Source organism: Argopecten irradians, chromosome 6, assembly GCF_041381155.1.
Source record: "Argopecten irradians isolate NY chromosome 6, Ai_NY, whole genome shotgun sequence".
NCBI lineage: Eukaryota > Metazoa > Mollusca > Bivalvia > Pectinida > Pectinidae > Argopecten > Argopecten irradians.
Genome location: NC_091139.1, coordinates 12,504,833 through 12,529,195, shown reverse-complemented (window position 1 = coordinate 12,529,195; position 24,363 = coordinate 12,504,833). Strand labels below are relative to the sequence as shown.

The following is a 24,363-nucleotide window of genomic DNA, read 5'->3' as shown; positions in this document are numbered from 1 at the left end:
GTCGTCTCTTGTACACAGCCTGTATATACAGCTGTAAGCGGCCTAAAGAACGCTATGTTAATTACTTAAACTATACTGTTTAGCACACACTGATATTATATTCAGAATAAATATTGGAGTTTGATTAAACACAAACTTTTTTTTCATCCCACAATACCTTACTTAAAGAACACTGGGTTTGGAAACTAGGCGTTAATTTTTTCAAAGTGAAATTCGTCCTACTTGTAACCAGTATTAGCAAAGGCCCTGCAATTTTGGCACATTTTAAAATGTTTCTGACACGACAAAAAAAAATCAAAAGTGAAAAGATTTATTTTTCAAATCTAAATGTGTGTATAATTTATACATAATGAAGCATAACTTAACAGGCATGACAAGACAAAATGCATTTATATAGATGTCTCTAAAGTATTTCATACATTTCAATAGACAAATGTAGGATATATCTCTTTTAAATTTTCGTAGATATATTTATATAACGATATACAGTGTAATGGTAAGACTTTTACCTGTAATACTGATCATTACATTAAGTACGAGTCTTTAATGATCATGTAAAAGTTTTTTTACGGCAGTTTTACATAATAACTTGTAGGCCTAGGCTGCCTGTAACATCTACCTGTGGATTAAGATACTCTTTTATCATTGGTGCCCAGAATTTTGTTTTTTTATATTTATTGCAGCAATACTCTGTGATCTGTTTGTTAAGGTCTACCTATATAATGTGTTTCCTACTTGTACCAGTTTTACCTATATTATATCCTTTGACAATTTGTACCTGTGAGGTTTAATTCTATTATTTGTATCTTTAGATCTTCTTTTAAGTTCCAAGTCTAAAACTCCACGTTTTACCTGTAAATTTTGTACCTGAACGATATACCTGAACAAATATAATTTTCCTGTAAGATTTCTACCTATTAGATCTATTTGCAATTCATGCATTTTTCTGATCTTTCTTTAAGAATTGTATCTATGATATATACTTACAAGATTTATAGCTATAAAGATTTACCTGTAAATTTTGCACCTGTATAATGTACCTTTCAGATGCATTATATGATATTAATTTAGTACGTGTACTATCTACCTGAAGTTTCCTAACTCAATTATACTATTAATCTTAATACAAGTACTAATACAATCTACCTGTACGATTTGTACCTGTAAATGTATAATTAAGGTAAGTACCTGTAAAATACCTATATTAGATATCTACGATCTACCTGTTGTGTATACCCCCAGGACAACATTGCTGGGTACGAGTTGGTTTCTCACTACCATTGGGTAGACCAAATAATGTAGCTCTCGAGATGATGGTTGTTTTATCAGCGATATTTGTCAATCATCTCCACATTTGTATCGAGTCTATCCTCATGTACCATCGCTATGTGTGGGGGTTTTATTTACGATGGTGATTCACTGCTTCCCGGATCGAGTGTCGGACCCGGTCCGGGCCTCGGACAGACGGTCCATCAGCATCCGATGAGTAATACCTACAGATCAATGACGGGGGGAGGAATGACCACGCGCTCGGACAAATAGATCCAGAGGGTCGACCGTTCATCAGGGGTCAGCGGATCAAATGAATCAACTGACCAGCGGTCACTTTATCGAACTGATCAAATCGACGTCTGTCGTCACTTTTTGAACGACTCGCGCCTTGGACATATAACCAAGGACATGTGCAGACATCCTCAATGTGTATAGATTGTCTATTCACCCCGGCTCTATCTCCAAATTATCCAAATAAGGTCCAAACGTGGTCAAATAATGTCTGGCCAAATTAATCTCTATAATATTAAATACCTAGCAAAACTATTATTTACGAAGCTTATATTTCATCCTATCTCATCCCTCACTAATAATAGAAGGATATCATTGTTATTCCGCTTATAAATAACCATCTCATCTGCCATGATACCACAACATGTTTTTATCCTACAGCCTAATGTGTCTTACACCTAACCCTACCCGCTGTAGAACTTGAAGAATAACAACACTTAATCTATGATCATTATCTAAACCAAAATAGCTAAAGGATCAATGAAGACAATGGCGCCTCTTAAAATCACGGTTTCCTGATTTACAAATTTAGAAAATACTTCATCGATATTTTTTATCGATTTTAAAAAACAAAAATATGAATTGCGCCTTAACAACGCGTACACAAAAATATTCCAGAGCCTAAATGACACATGTGTTTTAGCTGCACGACCAATTTATACCGATATCGCCAAACACACACTGGAAACACCTTACCTCAACATATCAAAGTGTGTAACACTATTCGGCATATTAGCTATACCTTAGTAAAAATAGCTCGTTGATTATAAATGTAAATTACAAACAAACAAGCCAACTAGAAATATAACAATACCAGAAAATCGAACAGACTCGACACAATGTCTGCTGCATTAAATCAGGTAATATAATATATCCTACCATATATAAAACGTATCTATTTAATATTAATAGCCACGGAATCAAACTAAGTTATTCAGAAGTGTCGTTTGAAAAAAAACTTCTATCTAGACGTCTACTAAACAAAATTCCTACAAAGAGCAGGTTAAATATTCAATCTCGACTTCAGTTAGGGCCTCACCAAGCAATTTTATTATCAGTCATAACCACGGGGAAATACAAACGACTTTCTGTCTCCAAATCTGTCCAATAATATGTCTAAAATAATTCAAATAATTTTGAATATCTAACTTGTGCGGTAGGGAACAGGGAAGCCCGCAGCAATTGGCGCGGCGTCGGTAATTGTAGTAATAGGCCAGTTTAACTATAAAGATGTACAAAAAGAATGTTTACCTGTTGTTAGCAGAGATCAACATAGTAGTCCACAGGTATCGATCGTAACTCCAGGTAAGAGACACATGTAATGATACCATAGGACTCCCAGTACCGATAATCCTTGTGGAATCTCACAAACTTTTCCAATAAATATTTCCTATAGCCAGAGGTATACGTTAAACACTGTACAATGTCGAGCCCACACTGGTTCGACCCTTTCGTAAGAGTATGGCCAATAATAATTAGGATACAGAAGTCACAATGCCACATCGAACTTTTACCAAGCACGTGGAGAGACTATTCCTGGCTAACTGCACGTCTCGTAGTACTAGTGGACTTATCAGTTTAAAATCCATCGGAATAAAATGTTAAAGCTGAGTACGGACGTGGTCCCAGGCTCGCTATCATAGTATGTATGAGCGTCGCGCTCCGTGCGCACAGGTATGTGTAGGTCTGTCAGGTCCTTAGTAGGACGGCTTTCTGTCCCGCCGACTTTCCTTACTACACCATCATACACTGCATCGTCAGGACTGACTTATATTAGAGGTAATTCTAAACTTAAACGACTAGAGATGTGAATTTTAAATATGAAACGTTTTCCAAATCTGTGGCGACGTCTATAACACCATTATAGCGTGTGTGTATCGGTATAGACACACGATATAATTAATTACTTTTAATTGATGCATAAGCCCAAGATTAAAGTAGATCGGTGCCCATATGTGTTCGTCTAGGAGACTACAGGCTATCAGTGTTAGGCTATAACACGTGGCGAATATATCACAAGCCATGATTTATCATAATGAAACACTTATACTTTATGTTCATATTTTTAGTTACAGTTGCTATATTAATTACCAGTCCCTGGATAGCATTCCATCCATCAAAATCTGCCGAACAATGATGAAGCAACATTCCATAGGCGCAATGATAATTTCAACGCCAGTACGTCGACTCCATGTGCTCTCGATATCCGGAATTTCACACAGGGACAGAAACACAATTCAAGATAGCCTCCAAAACACAGAGTCTTTATTCCTCAGCCTCCAAAAGCAGAAACATCGTTATACCTCAGCCTCTAAAAGCACAACCGTCATACCTCAGCCTTCAAATGGACTCCCATGAACCTTCTCAAACACAGTCATACCACATTCTCCAAAAGCAGAAACATCGTTATACCTCAGTCTCTAAAAGCCCAGCCGTCATACCTCAGCCTTCCTCCATGAACCTTCTCAAACACAGTCATACCACATTCTCCAAAAGCAGAAACATCGTTATACCTCAGCCTCTAAAAGCACAACCGTCATACCTCAGCCTTCAAATGGACTCCCATGAACCTTCTCAAACACAGTCATACCACATTCTCCAAAAGCAGAAACATCGTTATACCTCAGCCTCTAAAAGCCCAGCCGTCATACCTCAGCCTTCCTCCATGAACCTTCTCAAACACAGTCATACCACATTCTCCAAAAGCAGAAACATCGTTATACCTCAGTCTCTAAAAGCCCAGCCGTCATACCTCAGCCTTCCTCCATGAACCTTCTCAAACACAGTCATACCACATTCTCCAAAAGCAGAAACATCGTTATACCTCAGCCTCTAAAAGCACAACCGTCATACCTCAGCCTTCAAATGGACTCCCATGAACCTTCTCAAACACAGTCATACCACATTCTCCAAAAGCAGAAACATCGTTATACCTCAGTCTCTAAAAGCCCAGCCGTCATACCTCAGCCTTCAAATGGACTCCCATGAACCTTCCTAAACACAGTCATACCACATTCTCCAAAAGCAGAAACATCGTTATACCTCAGCCTCTAAAAGCACAACCGTCATACCTCAGCCTTCAAATGGACTCCCATGAACCTTCCTAAACAAAGTCATACCACATTCTCCAAAATACGAGCATTGCCTCCCGCAGGCCCCTGCTAGCAATACCAGTGACAATAACCTTGACATGACATTCCTAAAAACCCCAGCTTGTCCCCGATCATATGATTCTTTATAGATACAAGGTGTATTATGAAAATCAATAAAGTAATAGAGCCATTTATGTGCTGCAATGGATTTCCGAAAATCAACATTGTAACCTGATCATAATCTGACGACAGTCAATCTAAAACATTTCGGTTCTTAATACCCATGTACATGTTGGTTTAAATCAATGAAGTAGTGAAACTGCTAACGTGAAAAACACAAATTATAGATACAACTAGTGAACAGGACCTTACAAACCTGAACCTTTCAAAGGTATATATCCAACTTATCAAAACTTAATGTCTGGCATCCAATATTCAATGAAATAATTATGTTTAGCAATATCGACATTTGAAGTTGACATGCTGATCTGAATGTCCATCCTCATACACTAACATTGTACATGTATAATGTTTTAACTCAATCCGTTCATTCTTTCTGACGTAACTACAGAAAACCCAAATCAAAATATAATGTTAAACATGTTCTTCGTAATAATGATTTATATAATCGATATTTTGATACTAAAATTAATTCCGTTATGTGGTTTTTTCCATAAGTAATATCAGCCATATCCATAAATCTAAAGAAGCCAATATTGGATAACACAAATCCATTTCAGGTGACAATAACCTTTGTTATTGTCCTCAAATTAAAGTTTATTCTGTTTTACTTCTGAACCTACTATTGTAGCAAGTTTCGACAAAATTCACCAATATTTTCTAAAGTTATAGACTGGAAACCCGGCCAAGATGTCTTCTTACGGCGATGATCTTTGAAGCTAATAGTTGTTCCTACTTTTAATCCCAATCTGTGTTTTTAACATTGGATTGAAGTCTCAACCATCCTTTTTGTAATCACTAATCCCAAATTTGAATTTTGTAGAGGACTAATAAAAAACTAGCAACTCTCAGTTTTACCAGAATCTACCTAAACACCCTGGTCCCTTAGTCAGCATAAAAGCATTCGCTACACTTAATCATACCACAATATTGCACTTCAGACAAACACAAACACACCACACAAACATACCATATTTTTTTACACTCAGTACCATAAAATATCAGCTTAGTTTTGGTCTTGATTGACACATTGAACATTTTGGAACATTACTTTTATTTTTTACATTTTGTTTTGCTTTCAACAAAAGAAGTTTCCATCAAAGATATTGGGATGTGGTGATAAAGTGTTAGTGTTACAATGGTTTCGACAGGGCATGAGAGACTGAGAAAATAAGAAAGTATACAGAGGAGGAGTTTGTAAATAGGAAGTGAGGTGAAGGTCAAGGGAGACATACTTGGAAGTGCTGATACGGCAGAATAGTGAAACAGCAAAGACGATAGTGTGAAGAGAAGCGCTAATATAGAGTACTACTTGGACTACAACAGCATACCACAGTCTCCCAAAATACTCATAATACAAGTCAGATGTAATTTCAATAACGTAAGTTAAGGTTGAAACTAGTTGGCCGTACGCTTTGTCAAAGCTTTGTTGAATCTTGGTCATCTAGTCGTCCTACTAAACAATGAATTTTCTTCCTTGGGTTGAGGTCTCTGAAGGCTAACATACCAGATGCAGGATACCAGAAAACTTCTTATACTTTTTGCAATTTTGATTTTAACCAATGGCGTCGTAACAACAATATTGTGACTTCAATACACATTGTAACCAACAATTCCGTGAATGATGTTAATGAGTGGGGAGATATATTTTTATTAAAGTTGACAAATATTCGACTTCTCTTCTGTTGTGCAACTGTAGAATAAATTCCTAAGTTTACGATCTCCAACTGCATCCCCAGTGGAGGCAAACAATTCATTGGATCATTTACGTTGTAAGTGTTATCGCAGTAGGCACGATACAAGACATTGGTAGGGTAGTATTGCCTGTAAATAATGTTTTTACAGTGTTTCACTTTCAATATTAAAAGTAAGTGTACGACCCAAATCAACAAGCCCGCATAAAGAATCCACATCAACGGGAGAAATGCATAGACGATATGAGAGTGTATACAATCCGAGCGCTAGGTATGATGATTGCATACCTGTATATTATATATAGTGATAGGTAATAATACGACTCAGGTATGTACACCTGTATACATACCAATAGAAGCGTCTGTCCCACTACTTTACTATATAAGGCTATTGGGAGTCAAGCAACTATAAAAATGAACTTACATATTTATCATGCGTTTTCTTTATATGCAATTTAGGGTTTGAATTCCTTCGTCAGCTGTGTATTGTGAGCGGTACGTGGCTGGATTACCAACCTCTGCCTGTCTGCTAAGTACATATCGCATGTGAAGCTTTCAGTTAAGCGGATTTACATAGGTACATTAAATAGGCAACATCTCTATGCTCTAGTCTCTGATGTTTGTATATCGTTATTGCTTTCTTTTTTATTCCCAATGCTGAACTATCGCACACTTTTCTCATGTCAAAGCACTCGCTAACTCGGGGATCCAATCATAAAATTATCAGAATATCACAAAGGCTTCAGTATAATAGGAGGATGCCCTCCAAACAAATAGCAGATTGAAAATATAGCTTCAATGAGATTGCGCTATAATATCTGGCCAGTGGCACTGCGCCATTCAAATGCAGCATACGGCAAAGGTACAAAGTAGAACATTGTATTAGCTCGATTTATGATAAAACCGAGCAAACCACTCGTCCCGCTCCTAACATACTGAATGTTAAGCAGATAGAATAACTACATTTGCATACACTGATGCATAACGGCCGAGGACACGATCACTTAACTGGGAAGGGCAATGTGTCAGGGATATTGTTAGAAAGCCTAGATATGCCAATGAATCCTGTAGGGTCTCGTATCACTGTTTATAGGTCCTTGAGATTTTTATTTTATTTTGATTTGGAGTCATCAAAGGTCATAGTTTTTTCTAGTGCAACATTTCAAAAATCCATGATACAATTAACATGTACCAGTATAACAAAACAATTATAATTCACATCATGCATTACCAATATCGACAGGATGAGAAAGTCTAAATGCTAGTAAGTCTCTAGAGGTAAGGAACAAAACAGGGAACACATGTCTTATCGCTGATGGAAAGCATAAATGTCTTCGGAAAATGAAGTTCTCTAGGCGGCATATCAGGCACCCGACGTACACACATGGAAGTGAAAACTAGGTCAAATTTGATGTTACGTTCTTGATGTGGAACAAAGTTTGATTTTGTTCTTCATCTTGATTTATCTACCCTTGTAATCCCAACAGGATATTTGAGTTTTTGGGAAGACAATGAGACATCGCGTCAGCCAGCATCGAGTTGTAATCAAAGCAAAATACAGGTAGTTTGTTTATGATAAATAGATTTATGTAAAGTAGTCGTAGAGGATATAAGAATGGTTGCAATGTGTCTGTTGTCAGTGCTGACCTATCTGTCATGACTAGTGTCAACCAAGCATCAAAATGCATTCCATCATAATTATATATATTGGTATATTTAATTGGTGAGCACCGGCCTCTCTGCATCAAGCGGCGCTGCTGTCAACCCTAGGCCACGTGGAGGCACGCCAGTAGGTAATGTAAACAAAGGCGCATGTTTACCTCAGTGTCATTTCGCTAACCTAGTCAGGCAATTATTACCATGGGCTTGATTTATGCAAATTCGTATGCGACATTAAATCCCATTACCATACAGTTCCTTGCGTGGACTGCCTGACCCCCTATACAATCAGCATCAAATCACCGTATTGTTTTGTAAACATCACTCGTAACGTTTACAAATCATGAGTGTGGAGAAATAAATCACCAAAGTCTGAAAATAATGAGAAAAACAAAGAGCATAATGACCTAATTGAATATATCACCGGTTTGTTTTTATACTAAGTATTCTACAAGTATCTTCTTCCGGATAGACGCATCCCATATCCCAGTATCGATAACCTTCCTGAATACACATCGAATACTAGTTATTCCATATGATGACTCTTTGCTACATACCGAAGACTTTGTGGTAAGTGTTACAGGTATAAAGTCTATGACGAAGTCCTTGGTTCTCACGCTTATCAAGATCTAGGAGTTAATTTTCCGTATGAGTGAACTGAAACGACTTTGTAGGAATCGTGTTAATGATTGATTCAGCCAACACAGTCCAAGGTCATCTCAAGGTTAAATATAAAACGCAGGTAAATCGCTTGTCCCGGACGTCACACCTTAGGCAGGTGCACGTTACTATACATAGCCATGCGCGGAATACACGGATGACACCCTGCGGTCCTAACAGAGTATGACCATTATGATATATGGTTATTTCTTTCCTATCCATTAGCTTTCAGGGTCACTACTCTGTAATATACATTTACCTATATTTAATAAATTGGATCATATTCATATAATTTTCTTTTTATTGAAAATAGCACATATCTAAGTCATGCCATCTATATCAAAGGAAATCTTTATCGATTTAGTTTGAAGAAAAATGATTTTCTCCATTAAGCACGCGTCACCCAACTGTGTCATACCGACCCCCCGCCATGCGAGCTGTAAAACAGGTTCCGGATATCATAACATTTTTTCTCTCTTAGTACTTCCTAATTTGTCTCTTTCAACACGTTTTATCCTATGATGACAGTCACATTGCGACTCTTTTGTGCAGCCCATGAATATTGCACGTTGTAGGTATTATTAGCGTAGTTTGAATACAGCTGATCTGAAATGTATCAAAACTAATTACCTGTCACGCTTAAACTGATTCAAAAAAGTGACACGGTTCATTGCTTTAAAAAAAATCTTGATTAGAGCACGGAATTTACACGGTTCATTTCGTCTTCAATTTGTAGGAGTTTCCACATTTTGTGAAGATTTGACCTGGAATAATTTCCTCGATGTGCATTGATTTTGCATTATAATGTGTTGTATTATTCAACGTTCAAATTACATATTCGGATTACAACATACAGCAATTGTTTTATATAATCGATCTATCAGGGCGTGGTGCTATCAATATGTCATCAATCAAAAATAACGGATTCGTATCATTTTTTTTACATATATAATAGTGTTATTTAAGAAAAAGTGATGAATAGTATATGCATGATATGCTTGGTTTGTGCTGAATATTTAGATTAATGCAGACAATTTTGCAGTTTTTGATTTTCTTTCTTAAGATCGGGTGTCGAAAACAAATGAAACAAATGACGTTTGTGTAATAAATCCTGTAGAGTATCTAATTGTTATAGAAATTGTGTTAAAATATTTCAGAAGGTCAGGTGGTGTGTTTAGGTAATAACATACTTTCTACGTATGCTCTTCCATACTGAAAATCTACTGAAATATCTTTTGATTGATGATACGTTCATGTTACCTTAGACCGACAATCTAACCTTTTATGAGCCGAAATCTGCCTACTAAACAGATATGCATTTTCTCTCTTTGTTGCATTGTTTTTTGCGCGAACATTCTACACATAACGACGTTTTAGTATATCTTTGATGGTTAACTTTAATCATAATGGGATCAAAATTATCTTCGATTTTGATATATTGCGTAATACATAGCGCTGTTTTGTAAATACATAGATTAATTTTACTACTCACCTAACTTCATGATCTATGCATTATATTAAGACATGAATGAATATTACAATGTGTTACGCAAGAGATTTGCAAAATTATCAATATAAATGTAATTATTATACATAGCTAGTTCGTATTTATGGTGATGCTCAAGGTTATAAATGTTGATAATGTTATGTAAATAAATCCGAAACCTGAACTTGAAAATAGATCATACAGAAAGCCAATGCCTTAGTTAAACGGAGTGTGTCATGTGCATTCCACACTAGGGAATATTAACTCTCTTCGCTTAGGACTGCAAATATTCTTACATCCATATTCTGATATTTCGCCCGATGAATTTCATGTAAATATCATGACAAGATGGTAATATGTCACATTATCATTACATTTTAATGAATTTCCATAGCCAGTTTATAAATTAACATATTGATTTCTTTCTATGATAATCATAATAACGACTTCGAACTCCGAATTTGTATTCTCCCACCACACCAGTTATATGATTACAAAAGTAATACCGTTCTAGAATATTTTGAGAATTCGTACCACAAATGTTGACAATATCAAACATGGCTGACAGCTTGTATGTTCCAGACCCAAACAACAATAAGATTCCAAAATGTGTTATAAATTGTTGCTAAACGACGCCTGAAAGTGTCGATGTTACATTCCCGGTACATACCCGGCATTCTTACCCTTACTTTTATAGTGACCACGTACATTCTCGGGGGTCTTCATCTCCGAGTGGGGTAATGATTCTACATTCTCAAGTGTACATACAAGCCTCGATGACCACGACTACCTTTGTCATTGGAGTGTCCAGCTGGGACGCTCTATTGACCACCGATGTTTTGTAAATGGTCAAATTCAGCTACATCATCGTATAATTCCAAAATAAACATGTCGGCCTACCATCGGACAATGTGTATTAGACCTGGTAGCTCAATATTATACGTTTACTTTCACGCTTGGCAGCTTCACTAAACAAACGCCATCATCACGATTTGATTCAATTTCAACGGCTGTAAGATTCATAATTGTATTATTTCGAATCCCCAGATAAAAAGTCAGCAACATTTACCTGTACGTAAAGTCCTGTGTATGCAACGAGGCGGACTTTTCGCGCCTCATCTCCCCTCCTAATACAGCCTAATGTCGGCCATAGCACTGGTACAACATGATACATTTATTATACCATAAACACCTTGTATTGAACAAAATTTACACCTCCCCCCAACCGTATCTGTCTTTGTGTTACAGACATAGAACACCAGAAATAGCAATAAATGGATTTGATATAGGGTACGTCCCTGATATGGCCAACCATACATTGATATGATACAATCCTTACATATATGTGATGTTGTGTGCCATACATTGGTGATACAATCCTTAAAGATATGTGATGGTGTGTATCAAACATACATTGATGATACAATCCTTACAGATATGTGATGTTGTGTGTCATACATTGATGATACAATCCTTACAGATATGTGATGTTGTGTGCCATACATTGATGATACAATCCTTACAGATATGTGATGTTGTGTGCCATACATTGATGATACAATCCTTACAGATATGTGATGTTGTGTACCATACATTGGTGATACAATCCTTACAGATATGTGATGTTGTGTGCCATACATTGATGATACAATCCTTACATATATGTGATGTTGTGTACCATACATTGGTGATACAATCCTTACAGATATGTGATGTTGTGTGCCATACATTGATGATACAATCCTTACAGATATGTGATGTTGTGTGCCATACATTGGTGATATGATCCTTACAATCCTTACATATATGTGATGTTGTGTACCATACATTGATGATACAATCCTTACAGATATGTGATGTTGTTTGCCATACATTGATGATACGATCCTTACATATATGTGATGTTGTGTGCCATACATTGATGATACAATCCTTACATATATGTGATGTTGTGTATCAAACCAGACGTGGCTTTGATACGACAATGACGTATATCTTACTGCCATAAAATTTATTGCCGAAAAATTGTACCAAGTCCACCTTACTATTATGATATCAAATTTTGTACTAATGATCCGTATTTCGGTATTGCAAACCAATAAAATAAAGATTACGAATGAGAACAGTTGTCCTTAAAGGTATGAGTTGGTTGTTTCACCAATGACTGAGTTCGGAGTGAGAGTGATAATGTCGCTACCTGTCATTAACTGACACACACCCTACACTTATAACCCCAAAATGTGATTTTTCACAGTCAGTATAACATCTTCCTTAATTTTTAAACTAGTTAGATAAAGATAAACTGAGATGTATGTGGTTATATGTAACAGGGTGCAGGATTTACAATAAATTTTAATACCTGCCTCTGCCAGGGATCGAACTCGGGACCTCTGGATTACTAGTCTGACGCTCAACCGATCGAGCTAAAGAGAAGTTCTCTCTAGCCGAGCGATATATTGCGGCTAGTATTGACCAGGGTTACATACTCCCCCTCCAGGAATCAACTCGTCCTCGAGTTTCCAGGGGTCACAACGATTCCTTCGCAGGTATCGTGAAGTATCATTCCCGAGTCCCTACATGGGCGCCAATGTAACAGGGTGCAGGATTTACAATAAATTTAATACCTGCCTCTGCCAGGGATCGAACTCGGGACCTCTGGATTACTAGTCTGACGCTCAACCGATCGAGCTAAAGAGAAGTTCTCCCTAGCCGAGCGATATATTGCGGCTAGTATTGACCAGGGTTACATATATGTGGTTATATATTGACGGGAAGCATTGATGTCCATTCACAAACTGATTATGTTATATGTGTTAAATTCATCCAATTGGCATAGCTCTTAAAATATAATTCATCAGGATGTTTCCACTCTCAAATATTCCTTAACGCGTACCATTAAAAATGATTTATTATTTTTCACTCAAACTCTTTGAATGTGATTAAGGATTCTCTACCCAGACAGGTGCCAATCATTTTAATTGATCCAGGTGCAATTTACCCCATTTGTATTAATTCAATGCATACTGTACATCATATGGTTGAAGTTAATTAATACGTTTTTGAATGGTATAATACTATACAAAGTTGTCAGCTTGATTTTATAATCTAATCAACGAGTATTTATATCAGGTATTATGCATTAAACTACGAAAGATGATATATGAAGCAAGTGCGTAATTTATGGTATGGTCTTATCATTTTTAACATTATTAATGTAGTTTAATACATTTCGATTGAGGCAAACAGAAAAAACTCAATATTACAATGAAACATACCCCAAATGTCTGCACACCACGCTCTCGAATATCTTCGTAAAAGTATGTTTTGACGACAGGAATTCGCTTTTAAAGCAAAATATGTAAACATAAATTCTGCTGTTTATTGGAATTAATTTTATTACATTCCTAGTAAGTTAAATATATTACGCCTTAAAGCATGTTGTGGTCAACTTTGAAGTAAGCAGGCGTCATGTTAAGGGCGTACATTTAGTTCGAAGTTCGCAAACATTTGAATTCACGTCACAAGCCTTCCCTGTGTAGAGGATTGGACATAGCTGGAGGTGCTGCAACTGCACCGAGAGACCACGGCCGACAGAAAATATCCCTGTAAGACGTAAATCCTAGATTTTATTAATCTTTATAAATCTGGCCCTAAGGTCTGCTTCTTGACAGACGATCATTTATCGATAGATGGAAACGGAGACAATATATATGTTCCAGAAGGCAGTGTCAATAGTGCAAGTTATGGTTATTGTAATCAAGTTTTCGTTACACTAACATATGCCGTAGATTTCGACATCGTTTAAACGCTTAGCCAATTTCCGATAATGAAATAGGATCTCCTTATTACTTTCCGTTATCGCCTCCACACACTACAATAGAGTAGTAAAGTATGACATTGTCTTAGTTATGGATAACCTCTTGCAGACTTGTATTTTCTACCACTTCCGGGGTAATCATATTGAATAACACATAACTGTACAGACACTGGTTGTGTACCTGACATTTTACCCATAGAGACAGTCTTTGATTTAGTGTAAAAAAAAACCACCTAAAATAGCCATATGTTTATATACATCAGTGACATCCATTATGATTTAATCTAGCAATCTTAATAAAGACTGTTTTCATTATTTCACAAATGACAGGGTCGGGCCTGATTTAATGCCTGTCCCCATAACTTAATTTCTGACTATTTAACAAAATCCTTCTGTTGCTAGTGTCATCTGGTTCAGTTCCTAAGTGACGTTGACAAGAGAATGCCAAGACAGGCATTGTTTAAATGCATCTGTATAGGTAAAATTTTACACTACAGAATAATTGGAGTTTGCATAAAGAGCAAACACAAAGACCTGCGACTCCACATCTCTGAGAGAATGTTACGTCGGTTATCGCAGTATTTGCATGGTTAGTTGGTTACTTGGATGAGTTTCAAGACCCAACTGCAAATAAGTATCCGGGTGAAGTGGAGGTGATGTGATATTTTACTTCCTGGTTTCTGATCAATCTATTGGATATACGTAATGCCATTCCAAATGATATCAAGAGACATAAAATCCATCATATTGACATTGTTGTTTTAAGAAGCTTCAAATTAGCAAAAGGAAATGATATTTCTCTTCACTTGCTTGGAACTTTGAACCAGTTCCATGTTTTGTCATTGATTAAACATAGACATCACCTTACCCGAAATCATAATGCCGAAATAGTTTGCAGTGCCCAAAATTTAAAATGAAGTTGGCCTCTCAAGTTGAAATATTAAGACCAATCATTGTATGCGGATGTGTTACGGAAGAGCGGTTGTCATCGCGAGAAACTTCCTGATAATTAATTACGGGCCTTTAAGGCACTGTATAGAAATCGTGTAAAAGTCAGATTAAAATGCATGTTAAAACACCATATTTGTTACGTAGGGTTTTTACCCGGAACCAGCTGGGAAAAACAACGCCACTAACTAAATTCGATAGGGGCGTTGTATATGGGTGGTGATTGGTTGTTTGTAGAGGGCACATTTCGTGTAATTTAAGGCTGGTCCCAAAATGTAGTTCACATGTCGTGGTGTAAACGATGTTATATTAAAGATACGTGAAGAAGGACACAATAATGTGTTCATAAAAAGAACTGGTCCCCATATATCAAGGTTTTATGTACGTATACATCGTACCTATATGGTAAACATATGGCACTCATCACATCAACGTTAAACATGCTTACCTATAAAAGTGTGATATATGCTAAACTACTCTAACTAGGCTTAAAGCATTCATTTATCAACCCATAATAGATGACAATGGAAATAGACTGAATTAATCTTTTCTATCATTAACATGCATACAGGCGTGAAATATGCACCGATCTACCCTTGTACATAGCGGGATAGAGTTTGTTTACGGGAAATGTAAAATAAACAGGGGCCACAACAAGGTGTGACGCGGTGCACTTACATGACTAGGGCGGGCACAAGTTTAGTCTGCGCAAGGATACCACAAGGGGCACAACATGTTAAGATGGATATGTGACTTTGACTCTTCGCTGACCTCAAATGTCACAGAAAAACGTGGATATCCTCAAGAAGAATAAGAATGAAGCCATCCAAGTAGGGAACACGTGTAAATGTTCCAACATAAAGAACCTTGGGCTAGAGACATGCCAACTCAAGTTCACAATGCACTACATAACACCTAAAATTCGACAGGTTTGAAAAATGATTCCGGTGGCAACGAATGTGAGAGGTCGTCAGCGATGATTGGCGAAACATGGACAGATGAGAGCCAAGCTAAGCCCTAGTAAGTCTGTGTGAGATTCACTGAGGACAACGGTACTGACTCTATGTTAATGTCAGGTATAGAAGGTCATTGCTAGCGCCTGTGTTGACTTGGCAGCGTTCTCGTGTAAAGTCAAGTGATAGGGACTCTGTCAGGTGTATTTACATCTGGTCAACAGCGTCGCAAGCTCGCAACGCAACTGCTTAATGGAATTCTCAAAACCATTTTAAAGAGCACACTTCTTTCCCTCACTTGTCTATTTGTCTTTCTATTATTTACATTAGCAGAAAGACGTTGGACTATATTACCATCGACCGCGTATCTATACATCATGAGTGAAAATAATACCTTCCTCAGTCAGATTTTTTCGTGATTTCCGTAATGGATATCGAGATGTAAGACAGAGTGGTTGCTTCAATCTTCACCCACGTCGAGATGACGAGGTTGGTGAACCCCTGTTGCCAATACATATATGAGTGTTGTCCACTTTTTCTAACACCAGCGAACGCGTATTGAATCAACTGAGTCTTGTTTGTCCACTTTAACAAGATATAGTTTAATCTGGGACGGAATACATTCCTAATCTGGACTACACACAATAAAAGGCAGTGCTGGTTTATCATATTTCACTTGGTCATGTTCTTAAATTGAATGTTCAAATATTGTTTCAGGTAGGTCTATATATTTTGGCTTAATTCGGCATTAACTTAGTATTCTATGGATCACTGAGGCAACTCTGTGATTCTTCCTGGTAAAGGTAGCCAGTAAAGATACATCAGATGAAACACCTCCGTGAAACCCGCAAAGTTTAATAAACGATTAACCTTTGCGTGTTAATCATAATTCCCAAATAGACTTCCGACGATCGGATACAGAGGTATTGTCCGATGATCGCTCGCTACATTAACGCTTGAGCTGTTCACAAATGTAAGGGATTGCGATTTTGAATTGAAGAGAAAGAGATCAACACCTATAGTAGTATAAAGGAATAAGTTTGCTTGCATTTCATCTCTTATTATTTTATTAGTAGGTGCTGATAATAAAAAACACATCTATATTAAAGTCTAAGGGAATATCATAAGCACACCTTGGGTAATTAGGCTATATGTTGGTATTTGTATTGCATATCATAACAATACAAATGTCTCCATATGTTGTAATAAACAACCACTGTGACACATGTATGCAAGTTCTCAATCCCACCAACGAAGTTATCAATCCGAAAAGTGGACTCCATTTTCATTATTAGAGCCAGATCTATCGGTGCCCATTTCGTGACGTCACCGGCTATTATTTGACTCTTAGCCTAGTTGGGTAGTAGCCACCAGTGTCAATTGTTATTAATATGTGACATGTTTTCGGGGATTCTGAGTGTCAGCCACTCCGACTACACGACACGGAGGTCCCCGACCCCAGATACTCCCAGATCGCGTGTTGGACCAACCCGAGTCTGTTTTACATATATCCTAGCATCCGATATTACCGGCTCATGTAGCACTGCCTATGAGATGTCGCTTTTTCAGGAAGTTTGTTTTTCTTTAAATGACCAAAAACTATAGAGTGTAAGCTCACAGTAACAGGTGGTAGGTCGAGTGCCATCTTGTTTTGTCTGGATATCTATTTCAGCATCAAGAAGGGCGTCTTTTGTAAATGTTTATTATATAATGTAGTACTGTGCTGTACCAAGACGTACACAATGTACGGACACACAATATAAGTAAAGATCTATAAAAGTATGCATAATATCCACATATCAATCACACACACTCTAGCGTTAAGCTTATTCTGCTCTTTACAACAAGATTTATGGTTCTCGTTTTAGACGTTTGATGGTTTCCGGCGTTTTCCTGGATTAAGGATAAATTATGTATCTGAATTAGCATATATGTATGAACATACCTACAGCATTATGTACAAATTTTTATTCGAGGACGAAATGAGGATAAAATAGAGTAAGATTAACGCCTACACTGATGGCTTACTTAGGCCTAGAGTGCCTCCACATGTCAAACAGACCCGTGTCGACAGTGTGACGTAAAGGTGAAAGACGTTACGTTAGATATTCGTTGTCATACCTGTTTTTATAATACATAATGTTCTAATAACACTTACGGTCGTGTAAGGACGATATGTGTAACATCCGACAAGTACGAGTGTTACGTCTGTGCGTGAGTATTTCCTATAGTGCGAGGTTAATTTGTAGTGTTACTTCAATGAACCAATATGACAACGCTTATTAGAAGTTTAACTGGTCAAATAATGTGATCTTACGTTTGGTAGCAGTGACTTTATGATATAGCAATGCATTGTACACTGTACAGACAACATTGTAAAACATTGTACAGACAACATTGTATAACACTGTACAGACAACATTGTATAACACTGTACAGACAACATTGTATAACATTGTACAGACAACATTGTATAACATTGTACAGACAACTTTGTATAACATTGTACAGACAACGTTGTATAACATTGTAAAGAAAACGTTGTATAACACTGTACAGACAACATTGTATAACACTGTACAGACAACGTTGTATAACATTGTACAGACAACATTGTATAACATTGTACAGACAACATTGTATCACATTGTACAGACAACATTGTATAACATTGTACAGACAACATTGTATAACACTGTACAGACAACATTGTATAACACTGTACAGACAACATTGTATAACATTGTACAGACAACATTGTATAACACTGTACAGACAACATTGTATAACACTGTACAGACAACGTTGTATAACACTGTACAGACAACATTGTATAACATTGTATAGACAACATTATATAACACTGTACAGACAACGTTGTATAACACTGTACAGACAACATTGTATAACATTGTACAGACAACGTTGTATAACACTGTACAGACAACATTGTATAACACTGTACAGACAACATCGTATAACACTGTACAGACAACATCGTATAACACTGTACAGACAACATTGTATAACACTGTACACACAACATTGTATAACACTGTACAGACAACATTGTATAACACTGTACAGACAACATTGTATAACACTGTACAGACAACATTGTATAACACTGTACAGACAACATTGTATAACACTGTACAGACAACATTGTATAACACTGTACAGACAACATTGTATAACACTGTACAGACAACATTGTATAACACTGTACAGACAACATTGTATAACACTGTACAGACAACATTGTATAACAATGTTCAGACAACATTGTATAACACTGTACAGACAACATTGTATAACACTGTACAGACAACATTGTATAACACTGTACAGACAACATTGTATAACACTGTACAGACAACATTGTATAACACTGTACAGACAACATTGTATAACACTGTACAGACAACATCGTATAACACTGTACAGACAACATTGTATAACACTGTACAGACAACATTGTATAACATAGTACAGACAACGTTGTATAACACTGTACAGACAACATTGTATAACACTGTACAGACAACATTGTATATTATTTACAGACAACATTGTATATTATTTACAGACAACATTGTATAACACTGTACAGACAACATTGTATATTATTTACAGACAACATTGTATAACATAGTACAGACAACATCGTATAACACTGTACAGACAACATTGTATAACACTGTACAGACAACATCGTATAACACTGTACAGACAACATTGCATATTATTTACAGACAACATTGTATAACATTGTACAGACAACATTGTATAACATTGTACAGACAACACTGTATAACACTGTACAGGCAATATTATACAACACTGTACAGACAACATTGTACAGACAACATTGTATATTATTTACAGACAACATTGTATAACACTGTATAGACAACATTGTAATAGGCTGTTCAGACAACATGGTATCACATTGTACAGACAACATTGTATAACGCTGTGCAGACAACATTGTATCACATTGTAGAAACAGCGTTGTATCACATTGTACAGACAACATTGTATAACATTTACAGACAACATCGTATAAGACTGTACAGACAACATTGTATAAGACTGTACAGACAACATTGTATCACATTGTACAGAAAACATTGTATAATATAAGGTATGTATTATTAAAATATATACATGTACGTAGTTCAGACTAATGAACTGTTTCAATTATTTGTACGAGTTTGTCACATTGAAAAGTGAAGTACATGCCACTGTACCGGTACTAGTACATGGATATTGTGAAATTTCCTACATTGTACATTATTTCTAAAGAACAAGTGTACTACGTGGCACAGGTAATACAAAATGCCTTACACATGATCTGGTATTATGACCGTTTAGTGACATGGCTTTGATAGTTATGCAACGTACCATCATGTTTACGTTATAAAGTCAAATTTAGTTTAAGAACAGCATTAATATTTACATGGCGTGGTCTACTTTTTTAACATTCCTAACTTCGTCCCTAATAGGCGTCTCTATGCTAGCCTTCAACATGCCGAACTGAAGGTAAATTCATACACACGGCGAATTCTCCTCGTCTGAATATCGACACCTCTATACAATGTGGCCGTATAGACATCGGGTTTTATCAACGATACAATAGCATACCTCAACTCCCTTAATTCATTGCAGTTATGTAAGAAATGTACCGTGCACACGGGTAAATACCCGAGTCCTGAAAGCCATTGCTTTCCCACATGCACAAGGTCAATCTTAGGTCGTTTAAGTGAAACATTTTTTTTTTACAAATTTTGATATTGTGCAGATGAAATATGACTTTTATCACGAATTACGATATGTTTTGTGTCATACATTCTGGTCTGTATATATACGTGTAACTACACGACACAGTAAACGCACTCATATCACAAATTTATACAATTAATTATTAATATTACAATCTTCTTCTAACCTGACATGACTTTTGCTTTTTGATGTGGTTCGCCTATAGTGTTATTGAGAATATCTAATTGGTTGTCAGTGTAACACGGCCGTAGATGAGAGCTTGTTATCAGAGGGTGTGGCCTCTAGTTCCCATGCTCTCTGATGCTGTGGACACTTCACATTCCAACAACGTTTAACACTTCTTTAAAGTATTTGCTTTCTTCAACAAATTACCTTCATTTAAGAATAATGCAGTGTCGGATGTACTGTACCTGAAAGTCATTTTATCAGCGTTAGTGGATTAATTTTAAATAGGTTGTCGATTAGCATACGCCTGGATTGAAATGGTAGGGTTGTGTTATAATATGGGTAGGCGAATCACACAGCAACGCTGTCAAACACAACGCCCTGATATTGACTTGTTCTAAAATGGTCATTATTCAACTAACATTATTGTGATATTATAGCTGATGCTTGATGACATCAATTGGTAATAAATATTACATCTCTTCTAAAATCAAATCCACTATAAAACAGATCTGGTTATAATTATTATTTTTCTGTTTTAATACGAACAAAAATGACACGTTATAGCTAGTGGTCTAGTTTCTACTTGCAGCAAGAAGTTTCATGTGTTAGGCATCAGCTTAAGACGAAGTCGTGATTTGACGATTGGCTGATTTGTGCCGTCGCGCTTCTAACTGGGTGGTTTGAAACGTCGTCTCTTAATGACCTAAATATACGATAGTTTCTGATTGGCGTATTTCTACAGCCGTTTCTAAATGGCTTATTTGTAATTTTCGATATTAACATCTGCCATTTTCAATGGGAATTACTCTATATACTCTGTTGGTTTATCATTAATCCATTTCTTCCATCTACAGATATGGGTGTGTGATATCCCTGACCATACCCGTCCTGGTCAGGGATAGCATCACACGCCATGTTATCATATAGAATATTATAATTAAACATGAGATACAACTCACCAGGTACGTACCCGTTCAGTACTCTTCACAATTCTGTGGCTCTCTGTTCTTATCGGCATAACCCAAAATGGCGGTCCTAATACACTTCCATCTAGACAAGCTGATGCAGACTTTATCGTTTCAAAATAGGTTCTTTCCCTGAAAATAAACAGAAAAAATACACTTGATGATCATATGACAATATCCATGGCCTATATCGCCTGCTTTTATCTGTATATTAAATAGTTTACATTTTTGTTGTCACATAACATAGCTTTGTGTGTGAGTGCCTTCCGTTACCTGTATAATTAACAGTGAACAGGTTTATACAAAAAAACTCTACACTTTACGGACGTCACATATTATAATACAGGTCTCAAATGTCTGACTAGTATGTAGTATTGTAACAGATTCGAGCTGTGCTGATGATTAATCAAGACGATTTAAAAAATTTAATACTCTGTCTGAATTTTGTCGGATTAAACTGACGTTTGGGACATTCTATCTAAACATTAAAAGAAAAATAGATTGACACTTCGCCCGAAAAATCATCACAGTGTCAAAGCATTCAATTGAGCACAACATTTCTGTCACTAAAGCTTCCTAGTTTCGGTTCAGTCCTAATGTAAGGACCTTTGACCTTACAAGTATTACCAAATACATATTTACGTTTGGGACCCTATCTTGTGTGTCACTCCCTAGTATTAAAACCAAAACAAATTCGCGATTCATTTTGTTGCAGCGTAAAAAGAGTTTCTCTATTTCAATAAAAGCAACATTCATTAACGTACTTTAAAAGTGTCCTCTAATGTCTTTATAATGAAACAGATGTTTAGTAACCAATAGAACTGAGGGAGCCACTCTTGTACATTGTACATGTATTACCATTATAATATATAATCTTATAATTAAAAATGTCGTTAATCAATCCTAATCGTCCTGATGCAATATAGTAGAGAACTGATGGCCTTTTGGGATCATGGAATGAGATTATGTAATTGGGTTCTTGGTATGTAGAATCAACCTCTCTTTACTCTCTGTAATAAGTCAATAAGAATAATTCTTCCATTTTATCATCTATGACCTTGCACTTCCGGCGCATGCCTCGCTGAAAGTGACACCGGAAGTGGGTGACGGTTGGCATAGTTCCCACATGTCATCTTCTGACGACAAAATGAGATTGTCCTATCGGTCGTTGTTGGTAGGTAATTGTCCAGAACAGTTGTCTGCGTGAGTCTATCTATGCTCTAGTCTGTTACGTGGCTGTTAATGAGGTGTGGAAGCCATGATGAGGCTAGTTACAGGTAATCTACAACGCTAAAATAACCTATTAAGGTGAAATCCTCAACATAATTAAATGGGAATGACATTGCTTAAATGTCTCTATATGAATTCTGACAATACATTTTTTAACATTTCAATCAACTGTTAGAAGACAGTCACAGTGACAAATTCTTTTCAGTGATGAAACATTCCTATAACTGCTATGTGACATGAATTTAAGTGCACAAAGCACATAACCGGTCGCCATACTCGATTTACCTATCCATATCACACAGTTGTTATTGGTTATTAAATAGAATATATGCTATATACTATTTAATTTCTTTTATCATCCTTACAGTTTCCACCTTGTAATAACATTGTTTTATCTATTCGAACACGTTTATTTACCACATCTGACAGGATCAGCTACTATCGAAATTCCCCAAAGTATTAGTATTTCTTTAAGAATCATTGTTTTGATGCATTTCAGGGAAAACCATATGAAACAATGGACTGTAAGATTAATTAATGTTCTAGGCCAGTTCGTCGATATAGCGGTATATGCATTTATGATAATGAACTACGAGCAATACGGTTGAGACTGAACTTCGTGCAGTACCGTTGTAGTTTTGGCTATTGATTGTGTGCACTTTAATGAACTACGTGCAGTACTGTTTAGTTTTGGCTATGGACAGTGTGTCCTGACCTAACCTGGATTGTAGGCAGATCTAAGTTGTATGTGATGATTGACAAGTTTGCGCTCTCACAGAATGTCTCAGTCAGTCACCTTCCACTACGGCGTACGTCATCAGTTTATTTTGGCGACATCACAAGAACCAAGAATCACAGAGACGTAAATACATAACTATTCTTAACTCCATCCTGTTGGTCCGTAATAATTATACTAACATAATAAATTAATTAAATTGTTGTATAAAAAACTATGAATTAGAGGTGTCATCCAAGCAAAAATTCGTCCCTATGTTGTAGACCCACAACGTCTGGTACAAGGTAGGCGGATGGATATGTGCCGTACAGGGTTACTATCGCATGTTGTGTGTCCGAGAATTGGAAATCTATTAATAGATAAACAATGTGACGTGTTGTGCGATAACCAGTCTTTGTGAACTCTGATGTATTGTGGATATTAGTCG

The 24,363-nt window shown here is 36.6% G+C and overlaps 1 protein-coding gene across 3 annotated transcripts in view; it reads right to left on the bottom strand.

Moving 5' to 3' along the window:
• The window catches only part of LOC138325015 (uncharacterized), a 32,561-nt gene extending 10,436 nt beyond the window's left edge, over window positions 1-22,125 (bottom strand). Inside the window, exon 1 of one of the 3 annotated variants that reach the window (XM_069270350.1) lies at window positions 21,965-22,125. The gene's annotated coding sequence lies outside the window, so the exon portion shown is untranslated. Of the gene's footprint in view, window positions 1-2,814; window positions 3,447-21,964 lie in introns of those variants that run through there. The other 2 variants (XM_069270352.1, XM_069270349.1) reach the window with 2 other exon arrangements.
• Window positions 22,126-24,363: the final 2,238 nt, after the last annotated feature.